Source organism: Anoplophora glabripennis, unplaced genomic scaffold (genome assembly GCF_000390285.2).
Source record: "Anoplophora glabripennis isolate ALB-LARVAE unplaced genomic scaffold, Agla_2.0 scaffold705, whole genome shotgun sequence".
In the NCBI taxonomy this organism is placed as follows: Eukaryota; Metazoa; Arthropoda; class Insecta; order Coleoptera; family Cerambycidae; genus Anoplophora; species Anoplophora glabripennis.
This window is the reverse complement of record NW_019416802.1, coordinates 1-23676: the sequence shown is the minus strand read 5'-3', so window position 1 is coordinate 23676 and position 23676 is coordinate 1. Positions and strand designations below refer to the sequence as shown.

Below are 23676 nucleotides of genomic sequence, written 5' to 3'. Positions count from 1 at the left end.
GAGCAACTTGATGTAGATTGCAAGGATGTAAAGTACAATAATTACTGATTAACACAAAAATAGAAGTAACTAACTTTATTAAAAAAGCACATTTTGTTAAAGTAAGTCTTCAGTGCATAAATGGCTTCTACAAATAACAGACTGTCGGTGTTCGGTGTCTTTATTATTCCCTAGTGTCCATTGACGTAGCACAAACTACATTTCTGATGTAGCCAACAAAGTAGAGAAGTTTGAGATCTAGACAATACAGTGGACATGCTACAGGCTTATCTCGTCCTATCCACTCATTCTATTAATGTTTATTAAGCCAGTCTCTTATACTTTGAAACAATGTATGAGGCAACCATCTAATTGAAAACACAATGTCAAATAAATTATTGTTCAGGAACTTAAGGGAAAGCTGTCCATTAAATCTATACATCAGATAAAATAGCTTAAACATCTTTAAACATCGGAAATAAAAAAAAATGAAAACTTTTTCACATCTTGTATCTCTTTTATTAAATATAATTACTTGTAATGAACCGTGAATTGCTTACCATTGCAAAGAGTGATAAGAGTTGTCATCATACTACTAAGATAAGACCTTCATCTTAGAACTGTCACGAAAGATATCTGAAAAACTGCCGAGATTAGACAGATTAGATTAGATTAGAGAAGTGAGGTAAATTATTTATTATTTATATATTTTTTTTAATTATTGTTAGTCCTTGTCTCCTTAGACATAGAAATAAAAAAAATTGCTAGAAGCAAGGTCTGGCGAGTAAGGAGGAAGAGGGAGAATAGTAATCTGATTTTTTGACCCAAAACTGACGAATTGAGAAAGCTGAGTGTGCGGGCGCATTATCATGGTGCAAGAATCATAAGTTGTCTCGCCACAACATTGCTCTCTTTTGCAGATTTTTTCACGTATCCGTTGATAGTTCACACGGTTCACTGTTCCACCTTGACGAAAAAATTCGCAATGCACAATTCCATTAAAAAAAAAACAGTGAGCATCATTTTGACATTGGCTTGAGACTGACGTGCTTTCTTGGGGCTTGGAGATACTTTGCCAATCCATTGTGATGATTGAACTTTTGTCTCAATGTCGTAACCGTAAACCCCACTTTCGCATCGCGTTCTGATCTTTTCAATGAATGTTTCATCGTCATTGGATTCTTCAAGGAGTTGCCAACAAACGTTCACACGATTTTCTTTTTTGTTCGATCATCAAACGAGCGACAACTTTTGCTCGATACTTCAATTTTTCAGTCAAAATTTCATGGCATGGGCCAATTGAGATTATTATATAATTCATTAGAAATTTAGCCAATAACAATTACAAATTTTACGTAGTTACTATGTATTGATAAGCGATTATACTCTTGACGACGTGGTATAACCGATTTGGTGTTTCGCCTCCTCCAACAATGTGAACTATGTCATGATAACGATAGTTTTAACATTTGTCAATAAACGTCAAAAAAAAATGGAACGCTTCGGTTCAAGCTCTGAATTATATAATCTTATCGAATACCACTCGAGCAAACGAAAATATTCGATTATACTAACCTCCTCACTCGACGTATATCCTTAAAACACCACTCCAGCTACGCTGTCGTGGTGTTTCGCAGAATACGTCTCGTGACTCGGAAGTATAATCGAATATTTTCTATGCTCTTGTGATATTATAACTGAATACGTCTCGTGACTCGGAAGTATAATCGAATATTTTCTATGCTCTTGTGATATTATAACTGATAATCTCTTTTAAAGTTTCTTTGCACCAGATCCTTGACTTTCTGAACGTGGGAGTCATTTTCAATTGACTGATGACCACTTTTAAATCTTGAAATGGAAATGTTACGTACATCGTTGTTCCAGAAAACCGCACATTTCAAAAATCGTCACTAACACTTACACATGTTGCACTGAAATAACAATATCACTAAAACTAAATGAGATAGCAATAATCCAAGAACATATTCGCTTATTTTCTGAACAGACTTCGTAAGTTTTCATTTAACAAAAGTTTTTTCTTCCACTTTATTCACATTGTAACATTTTTGAGTAAATGCGTATATCCACAATTTTGAATTTATCTGATAGCCATATCAAATTCCTTTTTTAAATTCAAGTGTATCACTTTACTTTAAAATATATGCTCTATATATTTTCCAACAATCGATTTAACATATTTTTAACGTATATCACGTCTACTTGATCCTACCTTACCTTACTCAAATTTATTCTGCTAGTCTTCAAGTCATTTTAATAATACTTGAAATAGTCATCCTCAGCATTGTACGAGTATAAGTTTATCCATCATCTTATATAGGTAATGACTCTATCTGTTTGTTCAAGTTACCCGTATATCACTCTAAGCCATCATTGTAAATTTAGTTAAATTTTCAGACTTATTCAATTAAGTTGGAACGATACGGAGGGTTGTCTGAGTTGACAGGATTATCTAGAGGAATTTTGAGAGGGAAACTCCTTTGTTTTTGCATATTTTCCAGGTCTTAGATGATAGGTTGTTGTTGTTTAAATATTTGGAACAAGATAGCACGATAAAACATGTGTACTTATATGTACAGTACGCAGATAGTTCAATTCAATTGATAGAAAATACAGGGTGTCACCTAACGAATGGTACATACTTCAAGGGTATAATCTATAACCCAAATGGTGTCAATTTAACCAACTTGCTTAAACGAAAAATGTCGCAAAAAATGCTACATGGTGTTAAAATTTTTAATTCTAGTTTTCTCCTTAACCCATAACCCAGAAAGTATGCAGTGATTATGTTCCTATTAGGTTAAATCATACAGGGCGTTCATTTTACTACAACCCTTTGTGAATATTCTTCTGTAACATTTTTGTACGTTTAAAGTTTTACACGCAACTATTTTGCAAAAATTTGTTTCTGAAAATGTCTCGTCACAATGAATTTACAAATTATGAAATGAGAGACATGATAGTGGTATATGTACAGGAACATTTTACTGGACACGCTGCTAAAAGAACATATGCAGAACTTCTTCTCATACATTGTTTGCTTCTTTATTCACCAGATTAGGAGGTACTGGAAACTTTCGGTCTAATTCACGAAATAGAACATACGTTCAAAGAAGGATATAAGACGAAGAACAAATTCTACAAAGAGTAGAAGAAAATTCCGAAATTAGTATTCGTTATTTGTCAGCAGTCACAGGTCGCGGTGCTCCTGAGCGAATGAATTTAAATTAAAATTTTCACTCCAAAATAATAAGATACCCTGTTTCTACAATACTTGAACATTATTTTAAGTCCTGGACCAAAATATTTGGTGTGGCGCTTTTTTTTCCGATGGCAAAATAAGAAATTTGAATTTTTTTCATGTATAAAAATTTTACTTCAAAAATCAAAAAGAGAGTTGTAAGTTATTTTAACAAAGTAAAAACTATTAAGCCAGTATATATATTAAATGTTTTATTCTTTTATATACACAAAATAAAAAGTAGATTTATTATAATGGTACAAACATATTTTATAGCAAAAGTAATCATTCAATCGTATAGAATTACAATCAATTTTCAATCAGTCATCAGTTGAATAAATGATACAGTGTATTTTTACACGTAACTAATAGATGACACGGTTATATATGAGAGGCATTGTAATCGCATAAAGCACGTAATAATTTCATGGAATATTCAGGGTGAATGTTTGGTGCTTTGTATCGATCTCATATTTTTGAAAAATGTGATTGTGCGGATTCTGTAGCTTGTTCGCTATAGTAAGCTAATCCTCTTTCCAAACAAAAATCTTTGACATGGAAAAAATTGAATACACGTTATTCGGACATATTATAAGAGAACCAAAGAAAACAGTCTACCGATCATCGAAGGGTGCAAAGCCTTAATAGACGCAGTGGAATGCACGATCTCCCGAGGGCAGTCGCTACGCCAATCCGCTGTAAATCGCTCTGAATAATTATTAATTAGTCATGTCGGGATTAAATTAAAATCTACAAAGCTGCTATTTTGTCTATAAGTAGTTTACGACAATTATCGTCAAATAAACGTTTTCTACCTTCGATACAAATTGGCTAAAGTTTCGGTAGACGTTGCTAAAATTTTTGCGCGCGAGGTTGTGTAAAATTCCTAATTTAAATAATTATAATTTTTCGAGCTTGCACCATTATTAAAACGTACGATATTAGTAATAACGAGCGAGCGTTGCGAGCGAGATTTTTGCTACTATAATATTAGTAAAAGTTGAAAATACATTTTTTTTCAAATAACTGACCTTTTTCTTTTTTAACGTTGGATAATTAAATTTATTTCTCTTTCACTTATAATTTATATGTATGACGCTTACCAAAGCCATACTGGTGAGCAGCTAGCACCAGGGTTGTCGACTTTGGATCAGCAGTAAATACTAATTGGTACAAAAAAAAAGAATATGCTAAAACCTGATAATTTACAATAAAATTGGAAAAAAGTTAAAAGTGGAGTTAATTTGAAGTGTTCTGAAGATACTACAAAGTACTAAGAAAAAAATTATCAATAACTATGAAAAAACAAATAGATAATATTCTGCCTTTTTGTTTGCCAATTTAGTACAATTCACTAATGGTAGTTTGGTTTGCGTTTATTTTAAGGATTTAGATTTAACTGATAAAACGACTAACCTTAAAACCGATATAAATGTAAGGATGATCTGGTGACACAACGGAAAGGAATATAGAACAATCATACACAGAAGAGCGGAACGCCAAGGAACTTTAAAAAGAGATCAAATTACAACTGCCAAGTTAACTTTTGTTTTCCTAATTCTTCACGATCAGGATTGTGGCAGAATTTTCATGATTTTCGATAATAACATAACAAGGAAATACTAGAGCATATACTAGTTTAAAATTAAAAATACTAAATACTATAGACTAAATTCAAAATTTTAATACTAAATGGGACGTTCAAAATATCAGATTTAGTATCTTATATATCGTGTTGGTTACACCGGATGACTTTGCTATAAATTCGACGGGTAAAGATCAAGAGGGGATGAAACCCCAGAAAGGCCGGAGCCGAAACAAACATATTTAGGGAGCAGGTATAAAATCTGTTGAATACTCTGAAAGTGATCAGACACAGCAACCCGTTGATCTGCAGAGGCTGCCAGCAGATGCAGGCGGCCTAGACATCAACTTCTGGATATAGGGTGAGTCGACATTTTCAGTGAGTCTGTTTCAGGACCGCCAGGATCAAGAACCGAAAACGATGACATACACACACACACATCTTCCCCCTACTTTCCTTACCCCTCTCCCATCCCGCGTTAGCTTAACACAATGCTTCCTAAGCTGCATGACCTCACCCACACACGACAACCTCCGGGGGTTTACTCAGATGAGCCGACGAAGAAAGAGCTCCAGAAGAGCCTTTCCGGATGGGCCCAGCTAGGACAGAAAAAGTCGCCACGAACTAATCGGCAGTCCGAGATGACGGGGAAAGGCCCTATATCTACGAGGTGTCCGGGCCTACAGCGAAGAAGTGGGTAAAGAGCTATAATCCCGGTCGACCCCACTCCATCCGAGGTCATATATCCAGCCAAGGATATTTGTTCGCCTTTTCAATAGCCAACCAATATTCGCCGAACCCGAATAACAGTAACTTACTGTACTTTTCGTCATTCAGTTTACTTCCAAATTGTTTAAAATTAATAATAAAATCATCGAGATTATTTTGTTATTTATTTTTAAAAAACATACAACAATACATTTTATAAATAATAATTTAGGATTGAATATTAAATAATTATGAAATTAATGTATTGCAGCTGTTTATAATAAATATTGTATCTCCTTAATATTGCAATAGTTTGAAAACAGTAGTCCTTTCAATAGTTCCCGCGCAAAAACTTTTGCCATGTCTACCGAAGCTTTAACCATCTTGTATCGAAGATAGAAGACATTTATTGACAATAATTATTGTAAAGTACCTATAGACAGAAAAGCAACTTTGTAGATTTTAATTTAATCCCGGTATGAGTTATTATTCAGAGCGACTTGGTGTAACGACTACGCTCGGAAGATCGTGCATTCCATTGCGTCTATCAAGGCTTTACACCCTTAGATAATCGGTAGACTGTTTTCTTTGGTTCTCTTATAAACTAAAGTATTTGAGAAAAAAATAGCCTTATAGAAATAAGACAAAAAAGTTAATTTTTTTAACGCCTTCCGTGAGTGGTACACCCTTGATGGCCCCGCTTCCGACGCGGTAGACTATCATTATACTATATTTTTAGGTATAATTGATCACTCTAAAAAGTTTCACACTTGTAGGTATAAGACATTTACATATTATTTATTTACGTTTCAAACACTGTTATTAATGTTTGCCCCCACATTGGTGCGGTAGACTGCCGTTCCGTTTACTTGCGATATTAAAACAACAAAATGAGAAAAAAATCAGCTTTGTAGGAATAATTATATCAATAGTGTCGCTGCCTCCCGGACTATTTTAATTGGAAAAGCTCGAACACGAATTTTTAGTTAACATCTGGTACAGGATTATAGGAAATTTTATTTTGGGGCCTATCGCTCTACCTGCAAGTTTAAACGGTCAAAATTGTTTGGAATTCTTTTCGGCAACAACTTCCTGGGGCTCTTGAAGAAGTACTCATTAATACTAGACGACAAATGTGGTTCATGCACGATGGTGCCCCTGCTCATTAGAACCATTTGGTGAGAAATCATTTATATCAAGCATTTCCAAACCGTTGGATTCGTGGAGGTAGTGACTTTCTTTGTACTTCTCGCTATCCGGATTTTAATCCGTTAGACTTTTACTTCTGGGGTTATTTGACGGGAATTGTTTACAACTCTGTAACACCTAATACGGAAGAAGAACCTTGGGATAGAATAAAAGACGCCGCATGACAAGTTAGACGAATGTATAATTCGTTTCCTATTCTCAATAGTTTCATAAAACGTTTAAGGAAATGTGTCGAAGAGAATGGGGCATACGTAGAACATTTATTATAAATTAGTAGACTTTTTATTACTGCCACCTTTCAGTTTATTGTGCTATTAATTATGTTATTTAATTTGTTTATTATGGATTCGTAGTTATTTCCAAAAAATATGGGGTACGTGTTAAAAATTATTTTCTGTAATATCTTCATAACCAAGCATAATTTCGACTTTTGATATTCGTAGTTACACATTTTGTGTATAGAATAAAATTATCTCCTTATTTCTGATAGGAACATAATCACTGCATACTTCATGAAGAGAAACTAAGCAAATTTTGCTCAAAGCGGTTCACTGGGTTGAGTTAAGGAGAAAACAAGAAATAAAAATAAACTTTAACACCCTGGATTTTTTTTGCGACATTTTTCGTTTAAGCAAGATTGGTTAAACAAATTGGGTCATAGATTATACCCTCAAAGGATGTAACATTCTTTAGGTGACACCCTGTAGAAATTGGTGCTTTGTATAGAGAATGTCCGGAATTTAATGGGTCTTACTTTAATGGCACCTTCTCTGAATGAAAAATAAAGCAATTTAAATTAAGTTATCTTACTTCAATTTTGCTTTCTTAAAAGTTTCACGAGACAAAAAACACGATTTCTACTTAACTTAATATCTGTAAAATTCAAAGTAATGTACAAAAACAGATATAATAATAAATAGCGTATATTACTAAAATAAAAGATTTTGTTTCTTTTCTAACGCAAATCGAATAAACAAAAATAAATCTATGAAAGTATGTTTCTTCTACATTTATTTGTTATTTTTAGTATGTTACAAACCTACTTTGCCGTGTTATTACCAAAAATTCAGAAGCATTTGGAATGTAAACTTCTTCTTATTGAAGTTCGAATGCTTTCCTTTGAAATCGACTAATATGTCCACGGAACGCATATTATCATCACAGCGGTATTCACGAATATTATTCATATTATATCCCCTTTTCAATCTCAGCAGCGCTTCTTTAAAATTTTGGGGAGTGCTTCCTATGAAATTGACGGACTTTAGTAAAAGCGTAATAACGTTTTCGTCCCCACTTACAATTTAAGTGGTATTCGAGATTTTTGATTACGTGATTTGAAAATAAGAACACAAATTCGTTCACTATATGAGCATGGTTCCAATTAAGACTGTATTTTCATACAAGTTTGATGATTTCTTCATCAGGACTTGAAATAAGGGACTAAATTTTGACGTTATCGTGACTTCTTCTTATACAGGGTTTTCCGTAATTCTATTGACAAATATCTACTTCGTTTTTTTGAAGGTGACCTACTAGCAATGCTATATTTTCTAAACCAGTTGAAAAACTACACAGTCACAAAAAATAGGTTTTGTGGAACCTACTTTTTCATAGCTACATTCGAATTTTTTTTCTTCTGAAAAATGCCAATTGTATATCATGACCTGAAACAAAAAAACGGCGATGTAAAAATGTAAACACTTTTTGTTGAGGCCTGGGGCTACGGGGCTCACCCCTCCCCCCCCCCATAAATCCGGCTCTGACCTGACTTCTCGTCAGAATCAAACAAATTTTAATTAGTTATACGGAGATGTGTCAAAATTAATAAAATTAACTTAAAAAGCAGTTTAAAAAATTGTGGTTATTAATTCCTAGAATACAGAAAGTACTTATTACAAAATTACCAAGTTTCATATTTACATGTGAAAGTATCTTTACGAACATACCTATATTAAAACAGAATTTTATTATATAAATTCACGAGCTGTTTTGAGGCAGGCATACTAAAGTTGTATAAAAGACTCCTCTAAATTTTCATCAATCAATAATCTCTCTCAATATTTACTCTTTATTCCAAAGCATTCTCTTAATTATTTCTATAATTATCTGTAAAATATGGCAAAAGGCTAAATTGTTGGTGTATTTTAGCGACCTAAAAAATTCCATGTAGGTGAAAATAAACACATTATTGCTTTAGGCCTAATAGGCTTCCAGTTTCATTTTGTTCTCTCAGGTTATTTTCAAACAACACTTTTTTTTTGTTTTCCCTTTGTCAGAAAGGTTTCCATATAATTTTTCTTCTCCGTTTAATGTTTACTGAATAGTTATTTTATAAATACTCATACAGGGTGCTGAAAAGAGTAAAATATGTGTCTTATGTTATGCTCTTCAAAACGGAAAAAAATCAATGAACATGGCTAGTATAATAGTTACAATTGTTATGATAATTTTTTTTTATAATTTTAAAATGGCTGATTAGATACGAATAATGCGCGACACAGATTGATATTAGCTCATGCTTTTTGTTCGTAGACAGTGATGAAGATATTGAGATAATTGAAAAATTTTCGTATAAAGAAAATTCTTCATTTTAAATAACCTATCTTTTAAAAATGTAATCTGAATCTGAAATGGCGCAAAAAAGATCGCTGGCATCGCGTTCTCTACCGATATTTTCCAAAGAATCTCAGGAGACCGCGATGAGATCGAGACGAGATTCCTCTTCCATATTACTCAACTATTTAAAGAAGAGCGCGAGCAGGATTGTGTACGATTGCCAAATGCGACTGATTTTGGAAAAGACCGCGATCAGCTCAGCCCAGAACGGACCGCGATGCGACGGGACCGCGACCGCCTAATGCGTTCTCTCCTTTGGAGTCTGGAGTCTGGAATTGTGGGGAAGGTAGCAAAGCTACAGCACTTAGGCCCCATTGGGCCCCTTGTACATCCTCCCATTAGAGAGATCAATCCACCTGAGGCGCCAACCAGCCTATTACAGTGAAAAAGGTGGTGACGTTGCTCAGGGGGGTCTCTCTAATATAGGCCATTGAAGGCCAGCGCTCTCCCAACATGGACTATCTTGTTGACGAGACGGCAGTGCATTCACATAGTAAGTGCAACACCGTCTCGTCTTCCTGTTCACAGCCCCTACAAAGAGGTGTTTCACACTTCCCCATATTGTAAAGGTGTTTCCTAAGCCAACAGTGTCCAGTTTAAATACCTGTCACCAGGCGAAGATTTGACCTAGACATAGCCAGGTATTTTTTGGCTGTGTCTTTACTAGGATACACTAAGAACTCCATAGCAAAGTGACAGCTGATTGTTTCATCCCAGCGTTCTCTCCTTTACACTAAATAAAATTAGGAGTCCTATTTTAATATCAATGTACCTATTTGAAAGTAAAGTACATATATTGATTGTTAAAATCTGTATCACCACAGCACAAAACCAGTGCATGGAAATGTTGATAATTTTCGCAAATGGTGCGAATTAAAGGTATCAAACAAGGACACATTTTTTTTCTCTTTTCAGAAAAGTTTTAACATTGTCAGGTCTGACGGTTTGCACGTGCGCTCAGCTACTAAGGAAAGGGATTGCGATATAAAGAAACACAAATATATGTAACAAAACGACTCTTCACTTCCATGGTACCTTATACATATAGAGCCCAAATACAAAAATATCACAAAAAATGTCTTAAATGGTATTCAGTACATCTTCTAGATGGAAATCACTCTATTAGGTCTGTTCCAACAAGAGTCAGGGATTGGTTCCCAACCGTTTGAAATGTTTGGCCAGCTAAGTTCTAAATGTGTCTTCACTGAATATATCGCAAGAATTAGTTGGATGTACATTTCAGACAGTTCGGAACCAATTCCTGACTCATGTTGGAACAAACCTATTGATTTCCACTATGAATACTGTAAAACGACTGTCTTCTTCGCTTGCACCAGTTTCCCTCGATAATTTTTATCTTTGTATACAATAATTATTATTATTAAGTGGTGAAAATTATATCAGTTTTAGTGGTCAAGGCCGAGAAAGAAGCAGACCTGATTTAAATGTTTGTTTCGCAAATAATGCAAGCAGGAATTGGTAGTGACATTGCATAGATAAATAAACAGGATAAGTTTATCTATCGTTTTGAAATGGTGTTGCATTATATGTAATTGCGAATATTAATTTGGAAAATAAATGATTCTTTCTCCGAGATAAATCCTATAATAGAGACAGGTCCCCCCGACTAAAAGAGTTAGCTACTAACTCCCACAAGGGAACTGAACCGTATAACTTCATGCACAAAGATAAACAGTTGTTGTCAATTTTAAAATCTAGAAATACGATTTTGTAACTCTAGAATGTCTCAAGCAAACACACACGTTAAACTCCCTTCGCTTTATTTATAAATTTTATTCCCTATTTTTGTATCTAACGGTGATATTGTTAATAATTCTGGTACTATCTCAATGGATGGTATCTCAAATCATATAAAGGTTTTCTGCGATATTAATATAAAAAAACTTAAAATGAAACCAAAATATGTAGTTTACAGGTGTTTTAAAAATTTTGATTTGAACTGTTTCTTGACTGATTTATATAATTTACCTCGGTTAAATAATATTTATGAAAATAACATTAATTCTAAAATTAACCTGTTAAGCAAATAAGAGTGACTAAACCTCCGGCACCATGTCTCATTCCTAATTAAAAATTAATAATGAAGGAAAGGGATAAAGCGCTACAAAAATTTAAACAAAATCGTACTGAAAACAATTGGTCTAATTATAAACAACTTCGCAATTATAGTTTGCCGATGGTTACAAATGAAAAAAAAAAGGTTATTTATAGTCTCTCTAAAAAAAAGTCCTAAAGCCACCTGGAATGCTTTTAAACAGTTAAATGATCGATCTAATAAACAGTTTCGTATTCCAGATGATTTAAACAATCCTGACGAAATCAATAGTTATTTTGCTTCGTTTGTTCAAAATGTTAATAATAATTGTGACATCTAATTAAATTTTATAATGACAATTTAAAAAATCCTAATTGTTCCTTTAATTTTTCTCCTACATCTATTAATGAGGTGAATAGTATTTTGAATAGTATAAAAACTGAGAATACTGGAACAGATGGAATATCTTGTACAATGCTTAAATATTGTAGTCATTTTATTGATCAATACATAATACACACATTATAAATTGTTGTATTGAAGCAAAATATTTCCCATATTCATGGAAAATTGCTATTGGTAAGCCTATACCTAAAAATAATTCTCCTTTGACGTTTTCAGATCTAAGAGTTTCTTTTAGAAGCATTTAACAAAGGGTTGGTTAGTGTTCTGGTGTTACTGGATTTTTCAAAGGTCTTTGACACTATAAATCATGGATTAATTTGTGCCAAAATGAAATCCTATGGTTTTGATCACTCTGCTGTAGAGCTTATCTCATCTTATTTAAGTGATCGATCTCAAAAAATTGTTGTAAATAATTCTTCTTCCTCAAACTTAAATATAAAGTCGGGTGTACCGCAGGGATCAATTTTGGGTCAATTCCTTTTTATAATTTACACCACTGATATTTTGAATTCTGTTTCTGATTGTAAAGTGCAGGCCTATGCAGATGCCACGGTTTTTTATTCACACTTTTTTGTTGAAGGACTAGTGACCTTATGAATTCTATACTTAATAATATCATGCAACTGTCAACAGAGCATAACTTGATGCTAAATCCTAATAAATCGAAGTTAATGTTGTTTGGTAGTAAAAATAAAATTAATATTATGAAATCTAGTTTAAATATCAATTTGAATGGCGTCATCTTGCCTATAGTAGATGAGGCGAAGAGTCTTGGGATAATTTTTGACTCTGATCTCAGATTTAAGGGGCACGTAAAAAAACTTATGCAGAAGACATATTCTAGTTTAAAGCAAGTTTTTTCGAGTCGTCATATTTTAAACTTTAATTTACGTAAAATGTTGTCGCTTGTTTTGTGTCATTTTAATTATTGTGATTTTATATATGTCTTGACGAATTTGATGCATATGTCTTAATCTGAAGTGCCCTATCTGACTTTTGAGCTTCATTAGTAGATTGCTTTTGGGAGTGAGGGGTTGTGTGTTTTTACCAATAGTTGACATGAAAAAATAACAAAAACCATTTCCATCCTTACATTAAGTACTATTACAATTCAGTGTTTTCGCATGTTTACTTTCCAATTATTCCTATTAAATCTAAATCTAAATATACCTACATATTATCTACGATTACACACTAAATATATCTACTAAAAAAATATCATTTGTTTAATGGCACAGGTCTCGAGAAGATCTACATGAAAAAAACTATTTGTTAAATATAACTTATTAACATTCCCTTCTAAATACATATCCAGTGCATTATACGTAAAGAATAACATAAAGGCGTTTATAAAACAAGATGATATTCATATACTCTTACAAAGATCTGCGAAGGCCACAATGTAGGACAACTATGTGTTATAATGACTGTATGTCTATGTCTATACGTATATTTAATAAATTATCAGAATATTTTAAAAATATAAATTCGCAAAATAAAATCAAACTAGAATTCAAAAAATCGGTTGATGGGCATTTTAATCCTTAATGTTTTTATGTATGTTAAGAATTGTATGATATACAATTTCTTGATCTTTAGAATTAAATAAAGTAAAAAATAAAGCGTGCTATCTATATAACACAAAAGGAGAAGAATAACCATGGAAAAATTTCTGAACAAGAGTCATTACTTCATAGTTTAGTATCGATAGCATTTTTATAAATTAATTTTTAGAATGATACTCTCACCTTTGATATGATTCGTGAAATAATTATTGAAATTGACATTTTTCGTTTGTTTTCAATAATCTTTATTTTATTTCATTATTGAATACATGTATACATTGAATACATTGAATACATGTATACACTGTAAAAAAAATTCACTCCAATTTCATTCAATTTTACTCAAATTTCACTCAATTTTACTCAATAAAATGTATCAATTTCTGTCCACACCCGATTGATTGATTCACACCGAACCATTATTGCTTTCACTCACACCGATTCTTTTACAGTGTATCTGTATACATGTATACACACTGGTATTTGATATACGCTGGTATCTACATCCTTTCGACATCTAGTATTGTAAATTAAATTTTCCTTATTGTACCTTATTCTTATACTGTTGGCACGAATTCAATACTATTGGAGCAAATGTAAATAACATATCTTTCTAAGGGCAGGTATAAAGTTAGAATAGTTATTCTCCGGATATCTTATACTTGGATTTATCCCAAGTACAACAACGTTTACGTTCTACAATGCTCGTAGAACTTCGGTATAACTATACGAAGAATAACCGCCGAAAAACGCTGTAGTAGATACAGCGCTCAGATTTAGTTCAAGTGAACTGACAGAAAACAGAATAAAACGCGGAAACATACAAGATAGGCGGGAATTATCTATCGGTTACTGGTAGTTAGTACGTGTAGTGCACAAGTTTTAATTGATAATAATAACGATTTTAGTTTATAATAGACGATGAATGCAATGGAAAGGAAAATGTGTAACAATTTCAGTAAAGATGAAATAGAAATACTAGTAGGGTTTGTGGAAAAACATAAAGAAGTTGTAGGTAGTACATAATAAAGTGAAATACAATTATTTATCTATCATTGCTTTCATATTACAGAATATAAAAAGACAGATTCAGTGACAAGTAATGCCAAGGATGCAGAGTGGAGAAAAATTGAAACTGAGTTTAATGCTGCATGTGGCACAGGGAGAACAGCGAAGATGTTACGCAGCCAGTGGGACTCCTTGAAAAAAAAGCCCAAAAAAGGAGTTCGCTGAATACAAACAAAAATTGGACCGAACTGGTGGGAGGACCTACAGTTCAATTAAACCTAAACGGTATTAGCGAAAGGGTGCTGGCTATAATTGGTGTAGGAGCTACGCGTACTTTGTCGCAGTACGATTCTGATTTCGATAGGAGAGGTGGTTTAAATTGTAGTACCGATAATGTTGTAAGGTATTCTAACTTAGCTTTGCATGAGTAATAGCTTAACATTGTATGTTGTGAGTTAATGATGGTTTTGATAGCTAATTATTTTTTTTAACGAACTGCTTGCAGTTTCAGCAGAACCAACACTTGTCGAACTTGAAGGAATAATATTAAACGAAACTCCTGTTGAGTCTAATACAAGCAACTGGGGTATTTACATTGAAACAGCAGTTGATTCCTCGACTGAAATTCATGTCATGGAATTGGTGAATAGAAATTAATTAGGTAATTAAATATTTTAATAAGTTATAAACAATTGTAGCCTAGATGTAGCTGGAATTCATGGAATCCACAGCAGTTGAGAAAGCCTAAGAGCCAACAATTGCAAGTACCTTCAATAATATCACCAATAACTGGAGGTTTGTGTAATTTAGGTACCCTTATATAGATAAAAAGGATAGATAATTTCTTCTTACAGATAATATACAACAGCATAGTCCGTTAACCCTTCGGAAATTAGACACAGATATACCAATGACGAATAATAACGGTGAGAAACTTCAAACCCCAAGTAAGATATATTTTCTTTTGAAACAGAAAAATTACTATAATTCAGCAAAATTTAACGATAATCTTTTTAGAATCTAATACCTTTGCGACAAAAAGGAAGCGGATGTATAAAACGGAATCCACTTCGTCACATCTTCAGATGCAACGTATACGAGGAACTTGCAAGAAAAAAATTGAGTATATAGATTTCCAAATGAATCTGTTGAAGGAGGAGGCAGAGAGAAAAGAGAGTCGCAGAGAAACACGAGTTGGAAATAAAAAATTTATTAGCGAACTTAAAAAATAAAGAAAATTCTCAGTAATATCGTTATTTTATTGCATATATTTTATGCCGTAACCTTAAAATACATATATCAGTGTTCCTAGTAAACGATATTTTATAAAATTATATTGCTATATTTTTTGTGTCATATAATAATAATAGTTTACAATATTATTTTGCATTAAATTTTATAAGCATTGAAATTTTAAAATACTTATATTTCAATCATATGTAACTAATTTCAATAACATTCCTTGATTAATGAACAAAATGGGTATCAAACTTCAGACAATAATTATAGCAAATTTGCGAAATGGTTATTCATGAGCAACGTTCTCATTTTGTTGTTGGCTTGAATTGCTACTATGTTATGATCTTCGAAAAAATCTTCAGGCACATCTTCCTCTTCGAATTCATTAGGTGGTTGAACCTCTCGTTCTTCTATAGCGATATTATGAAGAATAGCAGTTGCAACAATAACTGCCTTTGAATGTTCCAATGAGAGACGCATACCTAATGAAAGAATAGGGAACCTGCGCTTCCAGACACCATATGACCTCTCCACACTGTTTCTAGTTCGAATATGAGATTCATTAAAAAGAATTTCAGCTGGTGTTGTTGGACGTTCCAGAGGAGTTATTAAAAAGTTAGTATTGCCATATCCACTATCTCCCAATATTAAAGAAGTGCCACTAAATTCATTGTTCTGTAACCTGCCCTTGATTCGGCTATTATTAAATATCGTTTGATCGTGTGTTGATCCAGGCCAGCGAGCAACTATGTCCATTATTCTCAGATGCGCATTACAAATAATTTGGACATTCCAAGAGAAATAACACTTACGATTTCGATACCTTTCTGCTTCATCACCCCCTGGCGATTGAATGCGAATATGACTGCAATCAATAACCCCGATTACATGTGAAAACCTAGCAATTTCATAAAAATTTTCTTTTGTGTTTTGTTGTTGTACTTGAGTTTCGGGGAATTTTATATATCTTCCACGCAATGTTGTTATTGCCTACGTTACTTTGGATATTATAGTACACGCAGATGTTTTGCTCACCCCCACAAAATCTCCAGCAACAATTAACATACAGCCAGTAGCATAAAATCTTAATGTTAGTAATAATTTTGTCGATGGTGAAATTGCATGATTACGATCTGTTGTGGATTTAATTTGATCTTCAATTGAATTTAATACCATTGCACAGGTGTCTTTTTTTAACCGAAAACGTTTAAAAAATTCTAAATCGTCGTATTCTTCAAAATAATCAGAGCTGTAAAAAATATACCTATCATTTGAAAGCAAAATATTTTTATACTGATTTACCGATTTGTAAAAATTCTTGATTGTCGACGTAAGGCGATGTCCTCTGCAACATCGTCTTCATCAGAATCGAAAACATTTAAATCTGCGGGATCCATTATGGTAGTACACAAAAACAGTTAATAATATAATACAAAATAATATACTAGAATTTATATTGATAGACAAACAGGATTCAGGTTAGAGGTTATGTACTGCCAAAAATGCCAAACAAACACAGACCACCCGCCAAAGAATAATAGGAGTCACGGACCAATAGAAAGCCAGTATAACGTTATTCCAAGTGGAATGGTGCAGTTCGGAGGTATAAGTTATTCCCTAGATTAACCGGAGCATTAAGTTATACGGTGATTGTAGAACGCAACTTTTTAAAGATATTCCAAGTATAGCCTTATACCTGGTTTATACTTGCATTGTAGAACCGGCCCTAAATATGCTTCTCTCGTTCAAGGGGATCAGAATTATTTGGCATATATACCTGATGATGAGCACGGAAGTCTCGACATTCGTGAGAACAGATGAGGTAAAAAAGATATACGTATATCCTGTTCTGTCAGAGCAACCTTCAATGCGGCCAATCTAGTAATAACAATTTTAAAGTTTTCTTGACATACAAAGCACTCACATACACAATTATATTGTAACTTATTATATGTCAAGTTGTTTTTTTGCGCGTAGCTGTACAGTAAATTTGTAAATAGGTAAAGGAAAAGAAAACAATGTGTACCACAGAAAACGACATAAGATTCCCAATAAAAATAAATAAATAACATTGACTAAAGTGCCCGAAATAAAAGTAAGTTAGTTACAGAAGTAAAATAAATACATATATTTATGTATCATATTTCCTATAAAATGGAAAACCAAATAATCCTTTAATTTGAGCAATCGAAGCAGTGTAAGGGGAAAATATATATATAATAAATTTTTCTCTTGTAACAAAAAAAATTAGAAGTGTTAATTGTGGAGACCTAACACCTACATTCGACAGAACACAGCGCGTCTGCACCATAGTCACGTGTGGGATCTAGCGCTCAGCTGCTAGGGTTGCAGGAGAATGAAAAAAAGTGTATGTGACAAAATAGCTCTTTACTACAATGTTATAGAGGTCTAAATAGGTACAAAGATAACTAAAAGAATGTGCGAAGAAAAGGTCTTACTATATTAGAGTCATCTGTTAGGTGGGAGTCACTTACATAGTGTACTATCGAAAATTAATACCGGTTATCCGCTTTGGATACTGTAAAATGACTGCCGTTTTCACTGGCATCAGTTTCCCTCAATAACTTGTAACATCCACTATTTACATAACGCGAATGTCACAGTTTTTCAGAGATAAAATACCACCCATTTACAACAACTAACGGCTTCTTGAGATCATTTTGCATTGCATATAATTGCGAAATATTAATTTGAAAAATAACACATGCTTCTTTCTCTGAGATAAATCCTATAATGTGACAATACTTATATCTAACGGGAAATCCCAACGAATCATTTTTAAATGAAAAAACTCTTGATTACGCTTAGCATTTATGTCATTATGTAGGAAGATGAGCATTACATGTGGCTATTATCTTTTCTTCAATACCCTGTATATTTAACGGCAATAATTGAATGGGAGGAGGGAATGGGATTGATATGGGAGCTGCAATAAAAGAAGGCATAAGAAATATTCTATGCAAGTACATAATAAACTTCAAAATACCAGCCTTAGTAAAAGATCGAAGTAATAACAAAATTCGAATTACAAAAAAATCAATCTCTCTTATTTGTTTTCGAATTCTTTATGCAGCTAACCATATTTTATTCAGACGTTTCTCTGGACGTAAACTGTAACTCAGTGTCACTGTGAACAGTAGATTATCAATCGAGCTGTTTACTTACTAAAGTGACCAATGAATCAGATGTTCAAACAATGTGAAGTAAGAAAGAAGGGTAATACGTTATCGGTAACCTCAAAGGTGTTATGGTGGATTGACAAATTGCATACTTATATTATAATATAAGACTGAATGTGATAACAATTATTAATTATATAATTATAATTACAGTAACTTTTCGTTCGTTAGGTATATTCTTTAAAAATATGTAAATTTTTACTCAAACAAAATTTACGAACAATAAGTTATTAAATCGGCTTAAGATAGGTGTACAAATGAAAACAGCGAATGAAGGATAATGCAGGTAAAGGAGGAGAATCATTGATTTAAGTGACTACTGTCTTTGTAATAAAGAATTTTATGAAAAATTAATGTCTAGAAAAAGCAACGAGTTGTTACTCCAACAGTCAGGCAGCACTAAAGGCAATCAGCTCATACTATATCAAATAATAGCCTGGTACGGACCTGTTTGTATAGTTTGAGTAAGACTAGGAAATTAGAATAACTGACTCTAGAGTAGTATAGTTGACGGAATTCTATGACATTCCAAGACATGTCCACCGAGGTGACCAAAGGTTACAAATGTTATGGGGAGTACGTTAAAGGAAGCCGAAGATTTGCTGGAATTAACCAGAAGGAAGAAGTGGTGCAGACAATAACCAAAGGGGTTATTTCTGAATTTTGCCTTCTGTATTTTATAGTTTAGTATAGTTTAGGTGCACTTGTGCGTAATTAGGCAACCTAATCTAGGTGAATCTGAAGAAGTGCTAATTCGATTTACTATCGCCTGGATTTCGTAGATGGCGTGTAGGTAAAATTTTATAAAAAAATAGAATTTGCATGGTAAATTTACCTCCTTTTTTTACCACGTTGAGATCCGAACCAAAGTTAGATGAGTGCCGAAGGAAAAAAACAGTAAAGAATGAAGAAGATTCGTCTAATTCCGACTTATGTTTCGTTGTACACAACAAATTTTTGATAACTTCAAACCAACATTTCCATATACTTCATATACTTCATAAAGGCTTTGTGTCGATATCAAATGTGAATGCGGAGAACCAAAACTCATTATTTACCTCAGTTTTTAAATTTTTCAATTAGGAGGTTTAGTTTTATTCACAAGAGAGCACATTTACTTTATTAAATTTCCTTTCGCCATATTATCGAGCTTTGTAGTAATTAATGCTAATACAATCGGTTGCGTATTCAGTACATATTCAAGAAAAACTTATATTTTTTATGAAATTATTATACAGGATGTTAAGAAACTCTGCCAAGCGATAACCTCAAAGGGATTACTGATCTCTTTCTCAAATTTTTTGGTCAAAAGCTGTAAATGCTGTGTGAACAACATGTACTATTTGTGAATTGTTCGGTATATCTACATGCCGCTACTGAAGCTTTACATTGCTCTTCACCTCGCTTTTCACCATAAACATATCATTTTTTTATAAAAAAAACGTAACAATTTTTTTTCACGTAGGAATTATTTCGCAAAAAACTAATTGACATCTAGACATATAACAATTTCTGTTTATTTGGCATCTATACAGTTGCTGTTTTGCTTAACTTCTAAAATCAACTTTTATTTTTTGAAATGCATTTAATAATGTGCAGAAAAACATTAAGAAATCAAATGGACTTTTTTCAAAAACGTTGCTGCGTCATATCCAATATCCATAGAAACAATACAAAATTTTTCAAATTTGATGTGAGAAATATCAAAAATGCAAAGATAAAAAATTATTTTGATTTAAAATATCTATTGACCCTCACAAATGAAGCGCTTGTGATCACAATTAAAAATTCTTATTTACACGAGCAGAAAAAAAATGAAAATTAATGAGCTTATAAAATTTGATATTTTTTATTAAAGGCGATTTGTAGATATCTGGAAAAAAATAAATGCAAGGCGCCATAGTCGAATGACCGTAGATTTTTCTTAAATGTACACAAAAACGTCCACAAAATTTGAGATTATCGTTTGTCAGTAGAGTAGAGTTTCTGGTCAGGCTGTATAGAAATAAACGCATATTTTCTGAAGGTTAAACCACTAATTTTTATTTAAATGTGCTGTTACAGGATCAGCAAAATTGCATAAAAATGAGTTATCGTATTTCTAAACGTAATTAGTCTGTTTTACAAGTATACCATAGAAATATGAATATGTTGCAGTATAAAAGCAGAACGAAGAATGGATCGAATTCAGTAGTCGGTGTTATCTTCGAACTGCAAAGATAGCAATTACACCAACAATAATAATAGTAAACGTTAGAGTTAATTTTCGAATTAAAATGGCTGTAGAACAAATATTTATTTAATTTAAACTAATTAATTTCAAACTTATAATAAGTTTAAATGTAACAGTGTAAAAAGTTATGTAGGTATTATTCTATATAGATAATAAATAATATATAATAATTAATTTTCATATTCATAACCGGTGAGAAGGATTTTAGTCCGCTTAAAGTTGCTGAGGCTCTCACATCATCTCACACTGAAACAAGCATTACTTTTTTTAACATTTTATAATATAATTTCCAAATAGTAAATAGTAAAAGATTTGAGAAAGTAGAAACGGATTTCAACCTTGTACTTTTGCACTCCTCGTGTGCAGCCTTCAATGAAGAAAACCTTTATATACCTATATGAACGATATTTTTTATGAAGCAGAAGAAGGAAAAGAAATAAACAAAGATTTGACAATACTTCATGTATGGTCATCTCATTTGATAAAAACTGTTAGAAATAAAAAATAAAATCATGTTTCGCAGATAAAACAAAAAGTTGAGCGATATGTATGTTCAATTTTGATATCGGAGTCAGTTCACAGTTCGATACAGCTAAGATACATTTTGAAAATCTAGTTTAAATTTATGGCTTTCCGAATGAAGATGTAGATATTCATAATTTGATTGGTGATAACGATGATGAAGTTATATGTTTAAAAGTCGCAGAACATGAAAGTATTTTAGTTGAATACAAAGATGATAACAACGATAATAATATAGTGAACACAAATATAGAATTAACAAAAGGTAAAATAAAATCTTCATTATATTACCAAAAGTTTAATCAATTAAAGAATGCTACGCTGAATAACCTACCTACCTTCAGTACCTACCAAATAAATATTATAGTCAAGATTTAATTAATTACCTCGTAAATTATTTGATGGTGTATTTTTCTGTATGGTCGGCAGCAGGAATAGCGCCACGATTTGGCATATTAAGAGAAAGTAACGCTACTGCAGAAAACGCCTTTAAAATTTTAAAACACCAAGTCCTTAATTTAGAGGAAAATCTCCTTATTCCACGATTCATACAGAAGAACGAAGTAATAATTAAAGCTAAAGTAAAAGAAAGTACCCATTAAAACGACGAGGCAAAAAATGAATAAAAGTAATAGCCAAATCGAATCCATAATACATAAGGTAACAACATGAATAATTTATGTAATAATAAAGAGAAAGGACAAAAACCTAAAGTAGAAATTTGCGAAAGGGGTAGAAAGCTAAAAAGAGGACCACCGGTACCATAAAAATACTAAATTCGTTGATAAAATTGATACTGACCATGTAGATCATACATACAAACAATTGCATGAAACAGTAAAAAGAATAACATTACCTGACCTAGAGAGAAACGCAAAAAAGGGAAAAAGATGGATACCACGGATGCAATGACAAAAAGTGAAAAGTATTACAATACAGGAAAAAGAAATATACCAAGAGGACGAGATATTTATTGGTTACAAGTAATCTTTTCAAAGCTGACATTGAATATCCTTCAGGTTTTCCAGAATTATATAATAATAAAAATGGATATATTATTGATAAAAACAGTTTTGCAACGTTAGAACCATATGATGATATAGATCAATACCTCGACGATGGCGTTATAAACGGATTTTTTAGTTTGTTGCCTGATATCGCAAAAAAAAAATAATAATGTATCACTAGTAAGCTTTGATACATCATTTTACGATAAGATTTTGAGGAATGGATGCAATAGTGAGGGCTTTAAAAAGTGGGCTAGAATACAAACGCTAATGAACAATGGTATTTGGTTTATTCCTATAAATTATATACCTACTTCCAAAGCACTGGACATTGTTAGTTGTTCTTCATAATCTCAAGACAATAATATTGTTTGATACGCTACACGTCACCAAACACAGGTAGTTGACGGGATATGCAGATTTATAGAAAGTCTACTTAAAAACCTAGTAGCGTGGACTGAATGGACCTTATTTGCGCCTACAGATATACCCCAGCGATTGAACAAGTATGGAATCGTTGGTGGTAATTGTGGCATGCATGTACGTTCATGGGCTCTCACAGTAGCTACCTGTTCAAACATTCCATTCACAGAAGAAGATATGAATGCAGGTCGCAGAGCTCTTACAAACATTATATATAATGCATAACCAAATAAGGAACGCACCAAATTGACTATAAAAAGTCAACAATCATTATTTCTCAACGGAAGTGAAAAAGACAACTCTGTCAAATGGCAGTAAGATAATTAAAATCGTGCGAGAGCCGCCATTGAACTTCGCGACAGCATTAGAATTTTATTCGGTACTAAATTTAATAGACCCAGATGACTTCAAAGAAAATTTAAGGCGTTCAAAATAATAAACCTTGAAATAAACCTTGGAAATAAATAACATTTTTCAAATTTTCAATGATTTTTCAGCATAAAAGGTGTTGAATATGGCTGAGAAGCACCGTTTTTTAGAAAACTGCGTCATTGTATAAAGTAAATGCGGTCTCTTATGAATAAAACTGAATGACCTGGCTGCCTTTGGTAAATATATGGCGCAATTTAAAAATCTGCAAGCTGAGGTAAACAATGACT

General features: G+C 32.7%; 1 pseudogene; it reads right to left on the bottom strand.

Annotated features, from left to right (window-relative positions):
• Window positions 1-15896: 15896 nt before the first annotated feature.
• On the bottom strand, window positions 15897-17029 carry LOC111691940 (annotated as a pseudogene).
• Between the last annotated feature and the right edge of the window lie 6647 nt (window positions 17030-23676).